The sequence below is a fragment of the Bison bison genome, unplaced genomic scaffold, assembly GCF_000754665.1.
Source record: "Bison bison bison isolate TAMUID 2011002044 unplaced genomic scaffold, Bison_UMD1.0 scf7180017864356, whole genome shotgun sequence".
Taxonomy (NCBI): Eukaryota; Metazoa; Chordata; class Mammalia; order Artiodactyla; family Bovidae; genus Bison; species Bison bison.
The window spans coordinates 3576311-3587883 of NW_011494928.1; the positions used below are offsets into that span (position 1 = coordinate 3576311).

General features: G+C 45.1%; 1 long non-coding RNA gene across 3 annotated transcripts in view; it reads right to left on the minus strand.

Annotated features, from left to right (window-relative positions):
- The window catches only part of LOC104999609, a 75364-nt gene that overhangs the window by 31438 nt on the left and 32353 nt on the right, over positions 1 to 11573 (minus strand). For all 3 annotated transcript variants that reach the window (XR_826621.1, XR_826622.1, XR_826620.1), the window contains exon 3: positions 1463 to 1541. This is a non-coding gene — a long non-coding RNA (uncharacterized LOC104999609). The remainder of the gene's footprint in view (positions 1 to 1462; positions 1542 to 11573) is intronic.

The window sequence follows — 11573 nt, forward strand, 5'->3', positions numbered from 1 at the left end:
AAGAAAGTGGCCTGGCTAGGGGTAGAGTCAACACCAGGATCAGACAGCATCTCTGGTCAACAGGTCAAGGCTCCCTCCCGAGAGGACACTGACATGGGTGAAAAGGGCCCCCTGGCTTTGTGACAGAAGCGGCTTCCAAGGAGAACTAGCAAGATGGTGCCAGGGAGAGAAAAACCAGACGCTGTTCACACTGGCAATGGCCCTCACATGGAATATCTAGTACTCTGAGTTTCCAGGAATGGGAAGTTACCATTTGCCCCTACCTATTTCCTAGGATTGGTGGGAGAAGGAACTCTGGTGGTGTGCACAGAAGCACTTTCTGAAAGGGGAAGAACTCATCAAATGTAGCAGACAACTGCTGGTTACTGTCAGGTAGGAAAGGCTGGAATGAGTCCTCTTAAGAGGATTGTGACCAACAAAACAGATAAAATAAATAAGGAACATCTTTGGGATATTCAGCAGATTCAGTAAAAGCAGGTAAGAAAAGGAATCTACTGACAATAATTTATAGCAAAAAAAAAAAAAAGGTTAGGAGCAGGGAGGTGAGCTCAGATGCAACTCTGTTGATTAAGGCAGTCTGGAGGATCATATGGATGAATAGATGGATGGGTGGGTGGGTAGAGGAGGGGTCTGCCATCCAGCAGACAAGAGGGCGACAGACACAGCATGACCAAACCCCACCTTGTGCAATCCCATTCAACACCACCCACAGCAAGGCAGAGTGGGGTGGGGAGCCAGCTTCCAAGGTCACTGGTTCCCTGACCTGCCCATCACCTCCCTTCCCCTCAAGCTTCTGGATCACAGCTCAATGTGGAACCAAAGTGCCCATGAAAAATAAAAACTAGATATGAAAGCTTTGCTTCACTTCCCCAACAGCCAAAACACAAAAAGCAACTAGAGATTAAAAATCTCTGATGAATGCTCAAAGAATAAAATCGATTTATAGCACAGGCCCTGTACAGGTGGAATGGTGGAGGTACGTAGGAATCCACACATGAGGTGACCGCTGCTCATCCAATCAGCGTTCATGGAGGCATCTTCTACGTCTGAGGCACAGTTCAGATACATCTTAAGGAAGCGACTGGGGGAAACACGCCAACAGGTAACTATAATCCAGTATGGAAGTGCTACAGTGGGGTGAGGGTCGCAGAAAGCAGCCCCCACATCCCACACGGCTGTGGGAGGACAGAGAGGAGGGGCAGAGAGTGCCCCCCGGGATACAGGTCAGTAAGAACGCAGTACAGTGGGGGTTCAAAGGCAGGAGAAACCACACCAGCCAGAGGCAAAAGCCCTCGTTTCCAAGGCGGCCGCCACTGGTGAAGGTAACCTAGGGCGTGGCCAGGCAGAGGAAGGCAAAATGCTACACACAGAGCTGGGTATGTCTGAGAAACAACAGGGACCCTCCAAACCTGGGTTTCCCTCTTAAGAGGACTTTAGCAGACACGAACTTGCTTCTATTTACCTTTTCTTCAACTTCCAAGAACTGCTGGCTTCAGTAGTTTCAGCAAACTGACTTCCAGGAAAGGTGATTTGGATTATTCCTGTTGAGAAATCAGAAGAGGTATAATAGGTTTGTTTGGTTTGCTTTCTGCAGGCCTCCTGTGACACCTCCACCAAGTGGCTGCTGAGAGGGTGGTTGCGTGGCTCCCCCAGCTGCTCCGCACCAGCACTCATCCGGCCGCGCCCCTCCCTCCCTCACACCGGGCAGGACCGAGGAGCCTGCCTCTCCAGCCCCCAGTACGGTCAGGCTGTTCCCTGCACTCCTGAGGTTCCTGCAACAGACCCTCTGCTGACTTACGCTGGAAAGAAAGCATTTCTTTTCCTTGCAACCAAAAGTTACTTATTTAAAACTACAAGATCCAGGGTTAGGACTAAACACACACACACACACACACACACACACACACACAAGTAGAGGGTGATGAAATAAAGACTTCTGAAACGAAGGAAAAATAAAAGAGAGACAGTGACCTGGGCCTCTCTGCTACCGATCCATAATATCTGAGAGGAGAGGAAGAGAGAGAGGTGGGAAACCCAGAGAGGAGAACCAGCAAATAAGTCATAAAATCTCAGCGGTATTCAATACTAAGACGGAGACCCAGATACTGGGGAGAGAGGGCTCCTAATATGGGTATTACCCATAACAAAATAAAAAAGAATTTCAATGAAAATATAAACATGAGAAACTCTGAAAGTGTCTACAGCACATGATGAATAATTGAGTAACCATATAATGCCTATCAATACTACAATGAGAAGTGAAATAACTTAAAGATAAGTCTTGATTTACTATGCTGGCCTTTTTTTGGTCTTAATAAACATTTTATTTACTCATGGTTGGTGGGTCAGCAATTAGTGCTGGGCTCAGTGGGGTGGTTTTTTTTCTGTTCTTGCCTGGTTTACTCGTGGCTACAGGCATCTGTGGTTCAGCTGAGCCAGATGGTAGACCAGATGACTCAGTTCACATACTAGTGGCCAGTACTAGCTATTTGTGCTATTTTTAGAGTCTATTTTAGTAAACATGAACATTTGTTTCGCTAAGCTCTTGAAACATTTATGCCCACTATCCCCTTGACCTAATTTTCCATTGGTTCCTCAGTAGATCAACCATGAAATCACCTACTGTAGGGCTTCAAGACTCTAAACCCTTCTAATCCCTCTATTAGGGGGTAAGATTTTCATGAAGTTTAAAGATAACGGCTATGAAAGTGAGGGCTAGGAGGCAGGGCTAGAAGGTAGATGGTTTTTCAGGGGGTCTGAATGCCAAGTTAAATTGCATGCATACTTAGTCACTCAGTCATGTCTAACTCTTTGCAACCCCATGAACTGTAAGCCACCAGACTCCTCTGTCCATGCGATTTCCCAGGCAAGATTACTGGAGTGAGTTTCCAATTCTTACTCTAGGGGGTCTTCCTGACCCAAGGATCAAACCGGCATCTCCTGCACTGGCAGGCACATTCTTTACCGCAGTACCACTTGGGAAGCCCCAAGTTAAGTTGGATGAACTTTATTCAAGCAGCGTAAGAGTCAAGATGACTACAGGCTAATCCCATTCTCTGAGAGAATAATTAGCACTCTGAAAATGTAGAATGTTAAAACTGGGCTATGGAGGGAAAGTACAACCCAAAGCACAAAGATGAAAGCAGTCAGCTGGAAACTAAGTGGACAGTAGCCGTGAGCTTTACCCTTGACAGGGTACTTTGCCTGCTGCTGTTGGCTCATTAGCTGCAGCGAGGGCTTCATGAGCATCTCCTGGCTTCTGGGTCTTCTAGGCAGCTCGGAGCTCCAGGGGTTCAATGGAGCACCAGCGTTCACTCTGTGGGGTACAGAACAGCGACAGGGACACCAGGTGGCATGCAAAGCAGGCTGAAGGGCAGCGATCCTGTCTGCTCACCCCAGACCTGGCGCCCAGGAGGCCAGCGTCCATCCCCATCTGCCCGTTCCGAACAGCAGAGGCACCTGCTCTAATCTCAGCCCCACCTTCTCCTCTCTGGGCTTGTTTCCTTGTCCACAAAACCAGGGAGGGAGACAGGACTCATGGCCCTCAGAGGGTGGTCTGCAGACCAGACCTCTCTGCTGCTGGTTCACAACAAGCCAAGTACAGAAATTAAGAGCAGTTCAAAAGCTTTTAGTGCTTATGACACTGCTACACAGCCAAGCACATGATCAGGGGGACTGTCTTGCTGAACAGAGCACAGACTTTTGTATGAGTTTCCTGCAAATGCATAAAAAATAATTACCACAAACTGAGCAGCATAGCACAACAGAAATTTATTCTCTCACAGTTCTAGGGGCCAGAAGCCTGAAATCAAGGTGTTACAGCCATATCCCCTCCAGACTCTAGAGGAGAGTCCGTTCCTTGCCTCTTTCAGCTGCTGGTGACTGCTGGCATTCCTAGGCTCGTGGCCACATCACTCTTTCATTTCAGTGCCTTCTCGTGTGTGCACGTGTGTAAAATCGCTCTCTTCCTCTCTAAGGACACCTGTGGTCACATTTAGGGCCCACCTAGATATAACCTAATATTCCCAGGTGTTGCAGTGGTAAAGAACTCATCTGCCAAAGCAGGAGACACAAGAGACACAGGTTCAATTCCTGGGTCAGGAAGATCCTCTGGAAAAGGAAATAGAAACCCACTCCAGTACTCTTGCCTGGAAAATTCCACTGACAGAGAAGCCTGGTGGGCTACAGTCCATTGGGTTGCAAAGAATCAGACATGACTGAGCACACAGTCACACACCCAGATAACCCAAGATGTGTGTGTGTGTGTGCGTGTGTGTGTGCGCACTCAGTCATGTCTAACTCTGCAACCCCATGAACTGGTTCAGATACTGTGGAATTCGTGTGCGACCAGTTGTTAGTGCGCACGGTACACTCATACCAGTTCACAACTGGAAGAGAAAACCACTGCCCTGCCTTTTGCTCTGCTGGGACCCTGGCTCCTCCGCTACAGCCCAGGAGCCCAGGTGAGATCAGCCTGGAACCACCAGGAAAGGAAAGGAGGCTGACAGGAGGCCGGGGCATGGGGGCAGGCCCCCCACCAGCAGGCAGTGCAGGGGCCACTCCTCTCTACCCTCCTCCCGCCCTCAAACGGCTTTAGCTGTAAAGGGATTAAATTCATCATCTGTTGCTGCTGCTGTTGTTCAAGGGTACCTCCCTCACCCCATCAATGCTCAGAATAGTCAATGTTCAAGTTTGAGAACAGAAACAAAACTGTTTGATTAGAATCCTTGTGGCTGTAGCACTGTCCTACTACTAACATTTGCTCCCCAGCAACATCCTGCCCTATAACTTTTAAAACACCCAGATCCAGGCTTCATAACAGGATGGAAGAGGCACCTGGAAATCTGACAAAGCAAGGGTTTCATTTCTCATTAGAAGCTTGCTTGCCTTGCAGGAGCACTCCTTGTCAAAGAAACTACAATTCTGAGTCCTTTTCCATGTCACATTTCAGCCTTAAAGGGCAGACCATGTCAAAATACCTGAGGATGTTTAAATGACAACACTCAATCCAGGTATGGCCATAGCAAAGTGGCTACTCTCATCATTCAACTAGGAGTATGAAAGGCAAAATCTTTCTGGAAGTAATTTGGCAAATTCTTATTAAATGGTTTAAAACTATATACACCCTCTGATACTATAATTCCATTTTCAGAATTCTACCCTAGGAAATGAATCTGAAATGGGGACAAAACTTAATGCTCAAAGGTATCCATGGCAATGTTTTACGTGAGATTAAAAAAAAACTGGAAATAAAGTTAATAGTCAATGAAAGAAAATGACTAGACAAATTATGATAGGTTTGTGAATAAAGTTTTATGTAGCCATGAAAAGGACATCTTACAGAGAATTTCTAATAAAAATACCAACTACAATAGCAATAGCTAATCTTTACATGGTTCAAACACTGTCCTAAGCTTACCAGGTGCTTTAGAAATACTAACCCTCTTAATCCTCAAGTTGCTAAGGTTATTATTCCCGCTTTACAGATCAGTAAATGGAGGCACCAATACTTAAGACACTTGCTCAAGATCACCCCGCTAGTAAGAGACCACACGGGGTTTTGAGCCCACCCAGTCTGGCTCAAAAGTCTATGCTCTTAAATCCTCTGACATCCTGAATAATGGTCCCCAAATATAACAGGTTCTAAGTCTGGAACCTGTAAATGCTACCTTGGGTAGAAATGGCACCTCTTGCCGGTGAAGAATCTTAAGATGGAGAGACATCCTGAATCATCAGGTGGGCCCTAGATGCCCTCCCAAATGCTCTCACAAGAGAGGCAGAGGGAGATTTCTCACACACACACACACACACACACACACACACACACACACACAGGAAAGGCAGATGAAAACAGAGGCAGACGTTGGAGAGAGGGGGCCACACGGGGGAACGCCAGCAGACACCAGAAACTGAGGGTTGAGGGGTGCCCTCCCTCGAAGAGCCTCCAGGGGGCGCACCCACCTCAGGCCCGGCTCAGACTTCTGGCCCCCAGAACTGAAGGAATCCATTTCCATGGTCTTAAGCCATCCAGTTTGTGGAAATCTGCAGCCAGAGGAAACTAACACAAGTTCCCATGCTGTAATGCTCTCAATGCAAGATAAAATATGCTAAATGGGAAAAGCGGAAATCAAAATTTATACACAATGATCTTAATTATGCATATAAAATGCATGCAAATACAACAAAACGTTTTGTAGTGATTATCTCTGAATACTAGAAATTATGGGTAATTTTCAGCATTATGTCTTTTGATATTTTTCCAAATTTCTACAATTAATGTGAATTTCTTTTACAAAGAAATGAAAAAAAACTTTTTAAATTAGCAACTCATGATACTTCTGCAACTCTAACTCAATCAAAAAAATGAAAAAAAAAAAAAAAAAATCAAGAAAACTCCCTGAGGATTTTCCTAATTTGGTCTCAGAGCAACACCTGAAGAAACCAATCACCCGGGTGCATTTCATCTCCTAAGAGACTCTAGCCGACCTTCGGCCTCTCTAAAGCCTACCAGTTTTCAGACTCTGGCAGGACCATGACGTGGCTAAAGAAGTTTCAGGCTTGGAAAGAAGAGGACAGTCTGAGTGGGTGCATGATTTCCTATCTATCCATCCACACGAGGTGGTGGGGAGGGGGGAGCACTGGGAGAAGTCCACTCGTTCCCAGAGCCCAAGCAGCCCAAACTGGCATGGGCCACATGCCAAGAACCAAGAGGACTGGTTACTAAACATGGAATGTTTGCCTTCTCTGTGGGTGACTTCACAGAGCAAAACATCACACTAAACACGCGCTTAATCTTACTGAAGTCCAGACTCCAAGCCCATTCTGTTGCAAAACCCTCCTGCTATCATCTGTCCAGGAAGTCAGAGGACCAAAGGCCAATTTCACTGTATCAACATCATATCCTTTGATTAAATACTTTCATATCAAGAGTGTGTTAACATCTTCTCCCAAGGTATGGTCAGAACTGGATCAACACAGAAAGGAGGGCATGCTTCATGTTTTGTTTTGCATGGCAGAGAAGGTTGAAGAGTCAGTGGTTCCCTACAACACAGGCCAGGTCAGAGCCGAGGGGCGTGAAAAGCAGGTACATGGCTTTATTCAGCCCACCCTGTTATGGTGGAGCAAGCTCAGGCACGGGGTTGATGGGATCACAGTGTGGAGTTTATCCTTTAGTCTCTGAGCACTCTTATTCACTGACTGTTCAGCCAATCAACATACACGAAGCTACTACATGCCAGGCTCTAAGAGGAAGTTGGCTCACATTTCTAAAGGCCCAGTCTCCAACATGCCATCCCCTCCAATGACACGGCCAGGTGAGGCCCCATCATTACGGAGCCTCTTCATCAGCCTTCTGGATCCCAAGAACGCCAGCAGCAGCAAAATGCAGACAGGGAAGCCTGAACAGGCCCGGTGGAGGTTTGAGAAGGAGAAAAACAAAAAGCAAATGCTTTAGCACTATGGACCATCCGCCCTCTGTCTCTGCAGGTTCTACATCCAAGGATTCAACCAACTGCAGATGGAAAATATTAGAAAAAAGAAATTTCAAAAATGTCCCAAAAAGCAAAACAAATTTGCCACATACTGGCAACTATTTACATAGCATTTACATTGTATTTATGACTATCTGGGCTTCCCTGATGGCTCAGATGGTAAAGAATCCACCTGCAGTGCAAGAGACCTGGGTTCAATCCCTGGGTTGGGAAGATCCCCTGGAGGAGGGCATAGCAACCCACTCCAGTATTCTTGCCTGGAGAACTCCATGGACAGAGGAGCCTGGCGAGCCACAGTCCATGAGGTCACAAAGAGTCGGACATGACTGAGCAACCAAGCACACATATGACTATTTACACAGGATCTAAAGATGATTTAGAGTATACGGGAAGGTGCTATAAATAATCTATAGATTTAAAGTATACGGGAAGACGTACACAGGTTTTATGCAAATACTAAGTCATTTTATGCAAGAAACTTGAGCATCTGGGGATTCTGGTATCTGCAAGAGTCCTGAGACCAATCTCCCAGGGGTACCAAGAGATAACTGTACCTTCCAACACACCATCAACATAACACTTGTAATTTGCAGGGATCAGTTGATGATAATTGAATCTCCCACTTGACCATCTACTCCACACAGTAGTGTATTAATATTTTCTCAAAGTATTTTTTCTTTTTGCTAGCCATTGAATGCCTAAATCTACCAGTGTCTAGCCTTAAGAAGTACTAAATACAAGGTATAAATTAACGCATGAATAAACATGTGTAATCAATTTACTAATCTGTAAAAACTCAAAAAGGCAGTTTACACAATTATCTCCTAAAGAAAATTCCAAGGAACCTAATCCTGTGAGACATGCCAAGAAAAGTTTCATGTGTTATTCAACTGGTGAGAAATAGTACATTCTGTAGCCTCCCATCCCACTTAAAAATTCACAGTGCACATCATACAATGAAGAATACATGAAAGCCTTCAATTAAACACATTTTGAACTTCCCAAATCAACTTAACCACAGATGCCCTTTCATGCTTAATTAATACTTGCTGATATAAGAGAACCAACATTCTAAGAAAACCCTGGGAAAACAGTAACCCAATTCTTTGTTGGTTCAAAAAACATTTATTAAGCCCTGGAAACAAAAATAATATAAGGGTGATGAAGACAGGCAACATTAAACAAGTTAATATTTAATAGGAATGATACTTGGTGCTATCACCACCTAAGATAAATGTGAAACCTGGCTCACGGCCTACTGTCTACTGGAAGAGACCCATGAACACGTGATGAGTAGAACCAATATTAACTGAAGTGACAGAGACATGCACATATAGCTACATACACGTATATATGTATAAGTGTGTGTATTTGCACACACTCATAGGAAGGGAGAAGGTTTTCCAGGCAGGTGAGAAGCAAGAGTGTCCAATGTGCAGAGGTTTTGTGCACACATTGGTCTTATCCAGTGGTTTTCAAAATATGGTCCAAGACCCTCTCTGGGGGTGCTGCCAGGTCAAAACTATCTTCAGTTGTGTGACATTTGCACTGACGGTGCAAAAACAATGGTGGGGAAAATGGCTGTAGCCTTGGCCAGTAATAAGGCAGTGGCATCTGACTGTGACAGCCGTCACTGTAATCTCCACCACCACACTCTCACAGTTTAAAAAAAAAAAAAGATCAATTTCATCTAAGAATATACTAAAGGAAGCATTAAAAGTTATTAATTCCACTAAATATTAACCTTGAGTACGTATCTTTTTACTATCCCGTGACAAAACGAGAAGCACACACAGCACTTCTGCTACAAGCCCAAGTGTGGTGGTTCTTGGCAGGAAAAAGCACTCATACAACCGAGCGGCAAGCCGAACTGGCCACTCTTCCACTGAATGCCATTTAACTTGAAAGAATGACTGACAGAAAAGCTACAGTGACTCAGATCTGGGTGTTTTTAGAATGAATAAAGGGAGCTTGTTAGTTCAAGGAAAACTGACAGTATTTGTTACTAAAGAAAAATCTGAGCTTTCAAGCAAAAATTAAAATTTGGAAAAACTCTATTGGCCACTATGAGCTCTAGAGTCTTTCAATACTTTAAGGCTTTTCAGAGGAGAGCGGTAGTGACAGCAACTAATGTGATGTTATCCAAATGACTCATGCATGATGTTGCAAAATGCATAAAAGATCTTTTCAAATGCAAGACAGACCAAAAGATTTTAATGTAACAGAATATGAGAGACTCTTTGATATAAGATTTCAGACTCTATGCTGCAACAAACCTTGAAGAAACTACCACTTGTCAAGCTCTGATGTAGTTTCAAAGACTATCCACAATTAACTGAATAGGTTGTTAAAACATTCCTCCCTTTTCCAACTATATCCAGGTAAGGCTGTATTTTCTTCATATATAAAACACAACAGGGCTTCCGTGGTGGCTTAGTGGAGAGAAATCCACCTGCCAATGCAGGAGACACGGGTTGGATCCCTGATCTGGGAGGATCCCAGGTGCTGCAGAGCAACAAAGCCCAAGCGCCACAGCGGCCGAGCCTGCGCCCCAGAGGGCAGGAACCTCCGCTTCCGGGCCATGCGCCCTGCAGCCTGTGCTCGGCAACAGGAGAGACCACCGCAATGAGCAGCCTGTGCGCTGCAACGAAGTGAGGCCCCCGCAACTAGAGAAAAGCCACAGAGCAATGAAGACCCAGCACAGCCAAAAATTAATTTTTCTAATTTTTAAAACACACACACACAACACACTACAACAGAATGAAGGTAAACCATTGATGAGAGTCCAGCTGTCTCCCATTAAGGCAGGCAATAAAGTTATCTGGAAAGAAGCAAAACAATGTTGCCCTTCATTTCCTGCTTTGGAAACAGTTATTTTTCATTAAGAGTGTTATCTGTATTATGTAATGGGTTTATTACTGCTATATTTAAGCTAATTTAAATAAACACTTTAAAATCTTTTCAACTTCAATTTCTAATATTATAAGTACTGCTAGAGATAACTCACATAACTAAAAGCTCTTTGGGGATCTCACTAGCTTTTAAGAGTTTTAAAAGGGGTCCTGAAATGAAAAGTTAGAGAGCTGCTGGTTGTGGGGGGAGGGGAGGGGACGGTGAAGAGGCGGCCGGAGGGCCCGCAGTGGCCCCCACTGTGGTGAGGGGTCAGGGCTGATCTGACAAGAGCCAGCAGGAGTGGGGAGCACCAAGAGGATGCAACAGACGTGCCTGCCAAAGAAAGAGCAAGGACACCATAGAGCTGACCCCTACTCGATGAACATACAATTCTAAACGCCAGTCAGTCTGATGGGAAGGCAGACTGCAGGACACTGAAGGTCCATTACTACAATCTAAAAAAACATGAAATACAAATTCCTATAAAAGAGGAGGAACAGAAAAGTATTAAAATTTAACAACAGAAGGGAAAGAAGCAAGGTCACGCAAAATAGACATGCAACCAACTAGAATTCTGCAAAGTGAAGGAAATCATCAGTAACAGTACAGGGCTTTAAAGATCTAAAGATACCAAAATCAAGGTGCACTTTGGGCAAGGCTGAAAAGTAAAAATAAATGAGCAGTAAAGAGCAGTAAGCCGCAGCAGTAAAGAGGGGAAATGAACGCAGCCCAGAGAAGACAGACAGAAGTCTTCCCAACTCAAAAGCTGGGAGGAAATCAGCTCCTATTTCCAGAGCGTGGGCTCCATCCACTCCAGGGTGGGGCGGGGGCTGGGGAGCTGCTGGGGGAGTGGGCACGAAGCACTCAACAAGGAAGGAGACTCCTGCAGAGTCCCGCACAGGCAGAGGCCGGGGATCCTTAACTGGACGACCAGAGTCTCACCCAGGAAAAGATGGATCACACCAGTCAAAAACCCAGACCACCAGACAAGACAACTATTAGAATTTGCTCTCAAGGAGCTTATAATCATTATTTTCTAAATCAAAAACAAAAATCAAGGACACTTTGACCATTAAGGGGGCTGTGTTTATACCACCTACATCCTCATCATGGAGCACAGTGGAGCCCTCCTATACTTACACACACTTACACACACACACACACACACATGCAGCGTCTCTGAGATGCAGG